The sequence below is a fragment of the Triturus cristatus genome, chromosome 8, assembly GCF_964204655.1.
Source record: "Triturus cristatus chromosome 8, aTriCri1.1, whole genome shotgun sequence".
NCBI lineage: Eukaryota > Metazoa > Chordata > Amphibia > Caudata > Salamandridae > Triturus > Triturus cristatus.
Window position 1 is genome coordinate 613,986,072 of NC_140591.1, and position 12,310 is coordinate 613,998,381.

The following is a 12,310-nucleotide window of genomic DNA, read 5'->3' on the forward strand; positions in this document are numbered from 1 at the left end:
GCAGATTTTGTTGATCACCGAAAGGGGATCGTGAGACGTCATCGATTACCCGGACCGAGATAGGGGGTGCGAATGTGTGAGTGCGTGAGGAACCGATGCTGGTCGTGGGTTATTGTATGTGGAATTTGAGTATTTGTAACCTATCAGAGGCGATTGTCTGGTCGTTCGCGGACAGACAGTTGCCAGCCGAGGTCGACAATTTCGAGAGACTGTGGATGGACAGTCAGAGAAGTAACTTGTTTGGGACAAACGGTTATTTCAGCATATGAATGGGACGAATGCAAGGGTGAGACGTGAACTGTGAAGGAGGGGGAACTGCTGCGAGCAGAGGAAGAGTGACGTCAGAAGGTGCCGCGCTGCGATAGGTCGGTTGGTGTGAGTCGCACTGCGATTGGTGGGTTTGACATCAGGAAGTAAACGAAAACATTGTGTGCGATCAAAAATTGCTCATCATGAAATGTTTTAAAGTTTTTCGAGAGTCATGTAGAGGTAACAAACATGTGGTTACTCGTGGGGGATAAGAAGCCCCTCCTGAGGATACTCCGGCGCATTATATGTCAAGAAATGTGGGGTTGCATACCATAATTAGGCTTGAAAATTGGCATAAAATGAGTCAGGGTGAGGGTGAATTGGCTTTCCCACGATATGGTTCCTTCAGGTTGGAAGTGTTGTACCAGTTAAAATCTGTGATGGCGGCTTTACGACCTTTGCCGAGACCCACACAATTTGAGGCGTTGAATGCATAGATTAGAGCAGCGCATGACAGGAAAAGAGATCGAAGTCAGGAAAGGGTGAAAAAGTCAATTAAGGTATTTCAGGATGCGAGGTGGGATGCAGTAGAGAAGAGGTGGAGAGTGCAAACAATAGAGGGAGACAGGTTGTATCCATTACTGGTAAAGACTGATGGCACGAAGGTAAAGAGTGCGGATGATGATGATGACAGTGATACAGATGACAGCCTACTAGAGAGGTTGTTGTCTGAGAGACCACCTCCATACAATCCAGATTCCTGTGAAAGGAGGTCGGCTCAAGCGGAAGGGAATAATGGAGTACTGGCTCAGTCAGAAGTGAGAGTAGAAGGGAAAATTTCGACAGAAACTGAGGGTACTGGAAATCAGCCTGTAGCCAGCACAGAGGTTGGAAGAGATCTGAGGTTACCGGATGCTCTAAAGGTGCCAGTTACCATTGGACCCATCGTTTCTGTTTACTACCCAGATCAAGAGAAAGTCGGCAGTTCGGTACAGTCAGCTGTAGGAGCGAGGAGTGTGGTGGAGGGAAATGGATCGGTGAGTGGAATGGAGCAGACTCCAAAGCCTATAGAATGGAGTACGCCGTTGCCAGCTACGGCAGACTCCTCTAGGGGACAGGCCGAGGCGAGACCAGTGAGGCCGAGGTCTTTGGCCGAGTCAAGATCAGATTTGCGGATGTGGGCACCGCCAGTGAGAAATCAGAATCACAGTGAGAGGACGGTAGAAAGTGAACGAGGCACAATAGTAAATCGTTCTGTTCCTATGAGCATGTCAGAAGAAAGTAGGTCACAGGAACGGGAATGTGATTATGATGAACGGGATGGAGCAGCTTGTCGAGAAATATTGAAGGGAGCTCTGAAAGGAAGAATGTTAGATGTTGTGAGGTTGAAAGCAGAAGTAGATGAGATAATAAATGGAATTTTGCCTCTTGAGAGAACTTACATGTACGTACAAGATGAGTTACTCTTTGTGGCGAAGGATGTGACTCGCAAGGCAAGAACTGCACATGAGAAGTTGTCAGATTTAGCTAAGAAGTATGATGTAGACCTGTCTAAAACGAAATCATTGTAGGGAAGCCATAGATTGCAGTATAGCGGCCTCGCTGCCCTCCGCTCTCCCTCCCCGCTTCCCGCTTCCCGCCACCGCCATTTGCCCCGCCCCTTTTTTCTTCTGTTCCCTCCCCGCTCCCGCCTCCCAGCTGCTCCCCCCACCCGCGCACTTGGCCTTAAATGGCGACCGTGCGACGCAGGTGAGTGTGACCCACTTGTGGGACACCCCCGCGCCGCACGGCCACCAGCTGCTGCGTGTGCCCCTTGCCTGCCTTGCTGCCTCGCCGCCGGCCTCGCTGCCGCCTGGTCGCTCCCCATTGGTTTTCGCCATTGTTTTGCCCTCCATTTGTGCTTGCATTTTTCTGTGCCGTGTGATCGTTTCTCTCACTGTTTTTGCCATTGTTTTGCCCTCCATTTGTGCTTGTGGTTATTTGTGCCGTGACATCGTTTCTCTCACTGTTTCTGCCATTTGTTTTGCCCTCCATTTGTGCCTGTTTCATTTGGTGTAGTCCCTGTGCCGTGTCTCAGTTTCCTTCCTGCTTGCCCGCCTACCTCGCCGCCCTCCGCTCTCCCACCCCGCTTCCCGCTTCCCGCCACCGCCATTTGCCCCGCCCCTTTTTTCTTCTGTTCCCTCCCCGCCTCCCAGCTGCTCCGCCCACCCGCGCACTTCGCCTTAAATGGCGACCGTGCGAACGCGCAGCGGTCACGCGCAGCGGGCGCGCCGATTGTGCGCCGAAGGCGCGCCAAAGGTAAGCCCGTCTGCGCCCGTCCGCGACCGGACCGCGCCCAGCGCCAGGACCCCTGGCCCACGAAGACCCCGACCTACCCGCCTGACGTACTCCGCCGCCACCCTCATCGCACTCAACACCGGCCGACTTCCAGACTGCCACCAAGCCACACCACGACGCACCCACGGACCTTTCAGCTGCCACGCCTGCAAATTCTCCTGCATCCGGACCTGCCTCGCTCCAGCACCCGCCAAGTCAAACACCAGCAGCACCCACCTCAAGTGCATCCTGCTCAACACCCGCTCCGTCCACAGACACACCATCGAACTCTGGAACCTCCTAGACGCCACAGCCCCTGACGTTGCCTTCCTCACGGAGACCTGGATGAACGCCTCTTCAGCTCCCGACATCGCCATCGCCATCCCAGAGGGCTACAAGATCGTCCGGAGGGACCGCAACGCCAACCAGATGGGAGGAGGCATCGCCATCATCCACAGGAACACCATCCGTCTCACGACCAGCACCGACAACACCCTGACCAGCGCCGAACACCTGCACTTCCAGATCCACACCAACCCGAACACCACCCTCAGAGGCACCCTGATCTACCGACCCCCGGGACCACGCACCCAATTCAGCGAGGACATCGCCGACTTCGTCAGCCCGCATGCCCTCCCCTCCGCTGACTACATCCTCCTGGGAGACCTCAACTTCCATCTGGAGAACAACAACGACCGCAACACCAGCACCCTGCTCGACAACCTCGCCAATCTTGGACTCAAGCAGCTGGTGTCCACCCCCACCCACCTCGCCGGACACACACTCGACGCAGTCTTCTCCTCCAGCACAGACATCAACTTCAGCCACGCCACAGAGCTTCAATGGATGGACCACAGCTGCGTCCACTTCACCTTCAAGAGAACGACGACCCACCACCACCAGCAACAGGCCGCCCGCAGAAGCTGGAACAAGATCTCAGCAGACCAGCTCGCCACATCCCTGAGCCAGCACCCTCCTGCCAGCTCAGCGAACCCCAGCCAGGCCGCCGACAACCTCACGAAGTGGATCAGCAACTGCGCGGACGAGCTCGCCCCGCTGAGGACCCCGCCCAGCAGACCCGGCAGCAAGAAAGCCCCGTGGTTCACCGACGAACTCAAGAGCTCCAAGAAGAACTGCCGAGCCCTCGAGAAAGTCTGGAGAAGGGAACCTACACCGGACAACAGGACCACCCTCAAGCAGGCCACTCGGAAGCACCACCAGCTGATCCGCGCCGCCAAGAAAACTGCATTCAAGGACCGGCTGGACAACAACGCACACAACAGCAAGGAACTCTTCAACATCGTGAAAGAGCTATCCAACCCCAGCGCAGGAAACAACGACATCACCCCATCGCAAGACCTCTGCAACTCCCTCGCTTCATACTTCCACAACAAGATCACGGACATACACAACAGCTTCAACAACCAACCAATGCACACCATGACTGAACAACCACCCCCCACCACCACCCTCCACGCCTGGACCCCGATCAGCACCGAAGACACCATCCGCACGATGAACTCCATCCACTCCGGATCACCAACCGACCCCTGCCCTCACCACGTCTTCAACAAGGCCGACGCTGTCATCGCACCCCACCTGCGAGACATCATCAACACATCCTTCAACACCGCCACCTTCCCTGAGAGCTGGAAGCACGCCGAACTCAGCGCTCTACTCAAAAAACCAACAGCGGACCCCACCGAACTCAAGAACTACCGCCCCATCTCGCTCCTCCCGTTTCCAGCCAAAGTCATCGAGAAGACCGTCAACAAGCAGATGGCCGCCTTCCTCGAGACGAATGGATCCCTTGACCCTTCACAGTCCGGCTTCCGAGCCAATCACAGCACCGAGACCGCCCTCATCGCCGCCACCGATGACATCCGAGCCCTGATGGACAACGGAGAAACAGCGGCCCTCATCCTCCTAGACCTCTCCGCGGCATTCGACACTGTCTACCACCGCACCCTAGTACAGCGCCTCAGCAACGTCGGAATCCAGGACAAGGCGCTGGAATGGATCATCTCCTTCCTCGACGGAAGAACTCAGAGAGTCCGCCTACCACCGTACAAGTCAGAGGCCTCCGAAGTCATCTGCGGCGTCCCTCAAGGATCCTCTCTGAGCCCCACCCTCTTCAACATCTACATGAGCCCCCTCGCGGCCATCGCACGCCAACACAACCTCAGCATAATCTCCTACGCCGACGACACCCAGCTGATCCTCTCCCTGACCAACGACCCCGCCACCGCCAGAGCCAACCTACACGAAGGGATGAAAGAGGTAGCCGAGTGGATGACGACCAGCCGCCTGAAACTGAACTCTGACAAGACGGAGGTCCTCATCCTGGGCTCTTCACCCTCCGCCTGGGACGACTCCTGGTGGCCTCCCGCCCTGGGCACCGCACCCAAACCGACAGACCATGCACGCAACCTGGGCTTCATCCTGGACTCCTCCCTCTCCATGACCAGGCAAGTCAACAACGTCTCCTTGGCGTGCTTCAACATCCTACGCATGCTACGGAAGATCTTCTGGTGGATCCCCACCGAGACCAGGAAGACCGTCACCCAGGCCCTCGTCACCAGCCGACTGGACTACGACAACGCCCTCTACGCCGGTACCACCGCCAAGCTCCAGAAGAGACTCCAGCGGATCCAGAACGCCTCAGCCAGACTCATCCTCGACATCCCACGAACCAGCCACATCTCCGGACATCTGAGAGACCTTCACTGGCTCCCCGTCAACAAAAGAATCACCTTCCGCCTCCTCACCCACGCACACAAAGCCCTACACGACCAAGGCCCGAGCTACCTCAACAGCCTCATCAACTTCTACGCTCCCAAGCGCCACCTCCGATCAGCCAACCACGCCCTCGCCACCGTCCCCCGCATCCGAAGAGCGACTACAGGAGGAAGGTCCTTCTCCTACCTGGCCGCCAAGACCTGGAACTCCCTCCCGGCCGACCTGCGCCTGACCCAAGACCACCTCTCCTTCAGGAAGAAGCTGAAGACCTGGCTGTTCGAGCAGTAGCGGCACCCCCCCTCCCCCAGCGCCTTGAGACCCTACGGGTATGTAGCGCGCTCTATAAGTGTCTTTGATTGATTGATTGATAGCGGCCAAGAATTGGAAGAGAAAAGGTTTATGGGATTGAGAACCCATATCAAGGATTTGATCATAGCAATGCGTGCATGGCTCATGCTTGATAAGTGGGAAGAAAGGTGGGCCAAGAAGAAGAGTTCTAGAAGAATGATAGGAGAGACACCGCCTCCAGAAGGAGGGATGACGGAGGTAGGAAATTTCCCTTTACGAGAGGTATAGAATGGTGACTACGTGCATGTGCCTTGGAGTAGGGGTGATCTGGCTGCATTTACGAATGACTTTCCCCGTCTAAGGGAAAAGCCTGTGGAGTGGTACAAGCAGATTGATTGGTTTGTTAAGATTTCGAAGGTGTTGTGGGTCGACTTGAATACATTGTTTGACATTGTGGTTCCGAGTGACTTATGGTCGGCATGCAAAATCGCCGTTGAATGGCCAACTTCAGAGCCAGACAGGGATCCAATTTCAAATGGTCCGTCACCTATAGTCATGAAGAAGTTTGAACAGGTGATCACGTGGTTGAAGTCGAAAATTTCACCACAGGATATTGATTGGGTCAAGATAGACCGGACAGTGCACGAGCCAAAGGAGTCAGTGCATGAGTTTTATGAGAGACTTTTGCAGGCTTTTAAGCAGTACAGTGGACTGGAATTGTGTTAGATACAAAAGACATGGGACAGATTGTTTCGAAGTTTGTATTGGGATTGAGGCCAGAGGTTAGTCTCATGATACAACAGCATTTGATTTGTTGGCAGACCAAGCCTGTGGATGAGATCTTACGGTATGCTAGGTACTGTAGTGATGAGATAGACTCAAAGCACAGGAAATTGAAAGACAAATTGATGCTTGTCCAGATGCAAACAGCTCAGGGACAGCCTAACGGAGGAACGTTAGGAAGGAAGCAGGGAAATAACCAAGGAGGAAATCAGAATGTCCAGGGTCAAGGAAGACCAAAGTCAATTGGTCCTAAGACAGGAATGGATGTGGCGACATTAAAAAAGACCACTGCGTGTCATCTTTGTCATCAGGTTGGACACTGGAAACGCGAGTGTCCATTGAACCCGATGAACCAAGTGCAGCAGGAAGGAGAGATAGTTCAGGTACCTGTATCTGAAATGGTTCCCACTGTGAGTAGACCTAGGATGGTCAAAGGGGGGACTAATATCCCGCAAGTGCAAGTCCCTCAACCTCCTAGGATTCAGAACATGCAACAAGGAGCCCAAACTTACATGCAGATGCCCATGTTTGAGGGAAGTGAGGAGTTTGGTCCGGATCCGTTGGCATGACGGTGCCTGAGAGGGGAGGAAAACTGCACACTTGGAGCAGTCTTAGAGGTAGACCAGAGGGGACCATTTGTGGAAGCAGACATTGATGGTCACCCTACCACCTTTTTGGTTGATACTGGTGCTACCCGGTCTACTGTAAGATCAGCAGTAGTTCCCAGCCTACCCCTCTAGGGACAATCAATCCAAGTTGTAGGTGTAGCAAATAAGAAACTGACCAGCCCACTGACTGAGCCAATTCCAGAGAGAATAGGAACCTTCAAGGATCGACACCAGTTTGTGGTGTGCGACTCAAGTCCAGTTTGCCTGTTAGGAAGAGATCTGTTGTGCAAGTTGAATTGCACTATCTATTGTACGCCAAAGGGAGTGGAAGTACAGATGAAGGATGACGATGCGACCTTTAAGGTTGCAAATCAGCGTGTGTGTATAGAAATGTATCCAGCGCTGACAGTGGAAGAGCTTCCACTTGATCTGAGGGATTCTGTGTCAATTGATGTGTGGGACCTTAGTGGAGAAGAGATCGGATTGGTCAAAGGCATAGATCCCGTGAAGATTCAGGTCAAGCCGAATGTAGAATTCCCTAGGACACCCCAGTACAATCTGTCACCTGAGACAATTGAAGGGATTAAGCCTGTGATTGAATCTATGATTAAGCAGGGAATTCTGAAAGAGATCAGGGGTAGCCCATGTAACTCACCTATCATGGGACTACAGAAACCGAGTGGGAAATTCAGGATTGTCCAAGACCTGCGAAAAATCAATGATATAGTTGTCCCATGTTGTCCGGTGGTACCGACTCCATCTGTAATCCTGTTTCAGATCCCATGTGAAGCTGAGTGGTTTACAGTGATCGATTTGTGTCAAGCATTCTTTTCGATTCCACTCAATGAGGAGAGCCAATTTCTTTTTGCTTTCTGGCTGGAGAACCGTGTGTTAATGTGGTGTTGTATCCCACAGCGGTACACATAGAGTCCATTGATTTTTAAACAGATTTTGAAGAAGAGTCTTGAGAGTCTTGTGTTGCCGCAGAACTCCGTTCTGGTGCAATACATCGATGATGTGCTTGTTGCGTCAGAAACTGAAGACGCTTGCAGGATCGATACTGTTGCCTTGCTGAATTATTTGGTGGAGAATGGACACAATGTGTCTCTGAGCAAATTTCAGTACTGTCTGAGCGAAGTGCAGTATTTGGGTCACCGAATTGAGAAAGGCAGGAGAAAGGTGTCACCAGACCGTATTGAGGCTATTATGAATATGCCTGTACCTACCACTCAGAGAAAGGTCAAAATGTTTTTGGGGATGGTTGGCTATTGTTGCCAATGGATTCCCAATTTCTCCTTTGAAGCGAAGCCCTTACAACGGCTGACGCGCAAGGATGTGAGTGATCCAGTACCGTGGGACGAAGACTGCTTGAGGTCATTTTTTAGGCTAAGAGAAGCCCTGTGTTGCGCTCCAACTTTGGGGATGCCTGATTACAACAAGGCATTCACATTGTTCTGTTGTGTCCCAGCAAGTGCAAGCAGCAGCTGTTCTAGCCGCAAGTGACCTGTGTCACGACTAACCCTGGGCGTAGTTCGCGAAGTAGCACTTCGCAAAGCTACGCAAAGTGCAGTTCGCACTACGCAAGCTACGCGTAGCGCTTCGCGAACTGCGTAGTACCTTGTTCGCACTGTGCCAGATGTCGTTTTCAATGATTGCACAGTGCGGACAAGCAACCGGCACTGTGCAATCACTGAAAAAGGCATCTTGCACAGTGCGAACTGTAGTTTTCTGCTGCTCGAGTAGATTTTTACTCGAGCGGCAGCTTTCTCAACACGAACTGGTAGTTTCTCATCGCGAGCGGTTGCGAGCATACGCGACCACTCGCAATGAGAAACCTGACCTCCTCGCGTTGGGAATCTCGCCGGGAGGTTTATTTTCCATGCTCGCGATCGCCAACTTGATGTTGCTAATCGCGAACAAGGAAAAAGTCTTGCCGGGATGTCATTTTGCTTGCTCGCGGTCGCCAACTTGACGTTGAGGACCGCGAGCAAGCAAAAAATGACTGCAGCACTACGCAACACTACGCTACGCGTGTTCGCACTGTGCTACGTGCAATTCGCGTAGTGCGAAGTAGCGCGAACTTCGCAAACTACGCGAGCGTAGCGTAGTGCTTTGCCCAGGCTTAGTCACGACTTGTGTTCGGGAGATTGGGTGCTCGTGCGTAAACACGTGAGGAAGAGTTGTCTGGATGTTCGTTGGCATGGTCCGTACCAGGTAATACTGGTCACGAACACGGCAGTGAAGTGTGGGGGACTGCCGAACTGGGTGCATGCCTCCCATACCCGCAGAGTTCCAGCACCCTTGGAAGATACAGCCCCTCTCGTAAATGAAAATCCAGCTGAGGTGGCAGGGCCATCTGAGAGGGCAAGCCAAGCTGTGAGGGTTGCTGATGCAGTTGGTTGTGCACTGAATCGAGCTGAAAGGGGTTGTGCAAATCGAAGCCCCGAATTTGACTCAGACGGAGAAAGTGTTGCTGTGGGTGGAGTCAAATTCTGCTGAAGGAGGAAGTGGTGCACAGGGTACTCGAAGGGAGAGCAGAAGTGCCACAGAAGCAGAAAGAGTTTGGCCTGTGAACCAGAGGCGGCTGAACCTGAGATTGGCCCCCAGAGAGACCTTGCCCCAGTTTCTGAGACGTCTGAATCTGAGCAAAGTGACGAAGAGCAAGCTAAAACCAACCTGAGAAGATCAAGGAGAGCAAGAGTGCCGTGCCAAAGGTACGCCTCACCAGAGTGTACATACGTTGTGACTGATGCCAGGCATACCGAGCACAATATTCCGAATCCACCACTTCTGAGTAAGGTTCGTGAATTGATCTTGGAGACGCTGGTTTTTCCGACTTTTGGTATTGTACCACCGCATAAGGAGTTAGTGGTACTCCGTCTTGAAATTCTGCAAGGTGTCTTAGAAATCTTGGGAGCTGATCTTGTTCTGGATTGAAGATAAAGACTTTGTTGTACATAAAAGTTCAAAGAAGAAGATAACCTAGGCCCGAGTGGAAGAAGAATAAAGTTAGGGACTTTCCGTCAAAATGTAAGGGAGGGCTAGGGAAGTCTTTTTATGAACTGTGTAAATAAGGAACTGAAATTTGCAAGGGGATTTCCCGCTTTGAGGCGTTGTTCGAACTGGTCGACAAGCAGTACCCGGAGAAGAAAGAGACTCTTACTTGTTGCTGTCGAGCAAAGAACTTGAGAACTTTGCGACATGGCAGATACTGGAAATACTCACCGTAGGGCTAGATTAGTGATAGGTACACTCTTAGGGGTGTGTTAGTCACCATAGTTGCGATAGTTGTAGCCTCATATATCGTTTCACATGAGCAGGAGGGGGAGGCACAGGGGACACCTACGCCTACCACCTCTAGCTAAAAAGAGGTTACTATAGGAGCTCAAAGAGTTTTGTTACTTGAAGAGAGTCGTAGATTTCACATAGATCTGTCTAGAAGTGACTTTAAGCTTAATGCTTATGCAAAACTGTTGTATGAGTATGCGGATGCAATGGATGCGAAAGACTGCTATGTGTGTATGCAGCTACCTTCTTCAGTAGATGAGGGTATTAGATACCATCACCTTCCACTAACTTACGGAATTTCTTGTAGTTTGCTGCTTAGTATCTTTTATGAGAGAAAGCAATTTGAGTATTTCTTTTCGAATTACGATGCAGTACTTCCCGAGGTTCCAGCTTACAAGCATTTGAACAAATACAAATAATACAAGTCAGAAGACAGACTTCGGAAGTATTTCATACCGTCTTTGGAACTGGACACGGCTTATGCTCACCGACATATTTTAACAGGTTCATTGTCGGACACAGAGAAGAAGTTCATAGGTCAAGTAGAAGATAAATATAGAAAACTAACACAGACACGAAATACAGGAGAGAGTCCAGTAGATTGGATAGATGAGGAGAGATTGCATAGATCCTAGGGGAGTTATGGAGCCATAGCGTTAGATCAGGTGCAAAAGGGGAAATTATGTGTGAGACGTCCTCAGACCTATTATGAAAAGGTTTCGGTAGGACAGAGTACGTGTGACAATATCTTTACAATGGAGGATTCTGCTAAGAACCTTTTGCAAGGTTTGGTGCAAGTGATTCCAACTGGTTATTATGTGTGTGGAAGGAATGTCTATGTGAGGTTTCCTGCGAACTGGTATGGTACATGCTATTTGGCTATTATTTTTACGAAGATTTATCATGCAGAAGATTTGGAGCTCTAGGAGGCTGGACATCATTCTAAAGTATGGAGAGCTGCAAGTGCAGGAGCAGTGATTGGTGATATCTTTGGAGCGAAGATACCAAGTTTGGAGGTAATTTTGAATGATGTGAAGATTAGAAGGTTGGCGACTGTGGTTGATGAGTTGTCGATGAATACTGCGAGGTCTTTGTTACTGGTGGATGGAGAGATGTTGTCGATAAGGACGATGGTTTTACTGAATCGCCTTGCTTTAGACGTATTATTGGCAAAAGAGGGTGGAGTCTGTAAATTATTGAAAGTTCAGGAATGTTGTACGTATATTCCAGACAATAGCAAGGATCTGGAGAAATATATAGACAATATTACCACGATTCATCAAGAGATTGCTGATCTGGCTGTGGAAGGCGTGTGGGAAAAGATTGGTAAAGGATTTGGTCACTTGGGAAGTTGTTTCGCGAACTTGGGAAAGGGGTTTCTTGGATATGTGTTCAAGCCTCTTATTATTGTTGTGGTTTGCGTGATCTGCTTGTGGGGTCTCATCAGAGCTTATAAGTGGTACAGAAGAAACAGAATTGAAAGAGCTCTCAGAGCGAGCGAGAGGCGAATGGCTAGACTGCAGGACAGTCAATACCAGAATCTTAAAAGAATGGAGAGGTTCCGACAGGGGAGGATGGCAACTAGTACTGTTTAGGTCGGTTCTTTCTCCAAGGGAAGTAATTGTGTGATGGTGTGATGACATTTGTCATCAAAGGGGGGAACTGATAGAGCGTCATGTGATTCTGAAATTTGTAGGGGTGCATCATAGTCACTGATAGTCAGCACCCGCATATTACCCGATGTATGTTAGGAAGTGCCGTAGAAATATATTGCTGTAATCGTTTAACATAGAGGTGATTAGAAATGTAATAATGCTTTTGTGAAGAGTAACGTTGCAAGCTATCGTGAATGTACTTAGCAAATGCATAATAATTAGTTTCATGCAATGCAATGTATTAGGTTAAACGTGTGCCATGTTAAGGTTATCAGTGCAAGTTGCTTATTCATGTATATGAGAATATTTGACTAATGCTTATAGTGTGATTTAATAGTGTGTTTAACAGTGTATAGGCCTGATCGCATATAGGTAAGGAGAAAG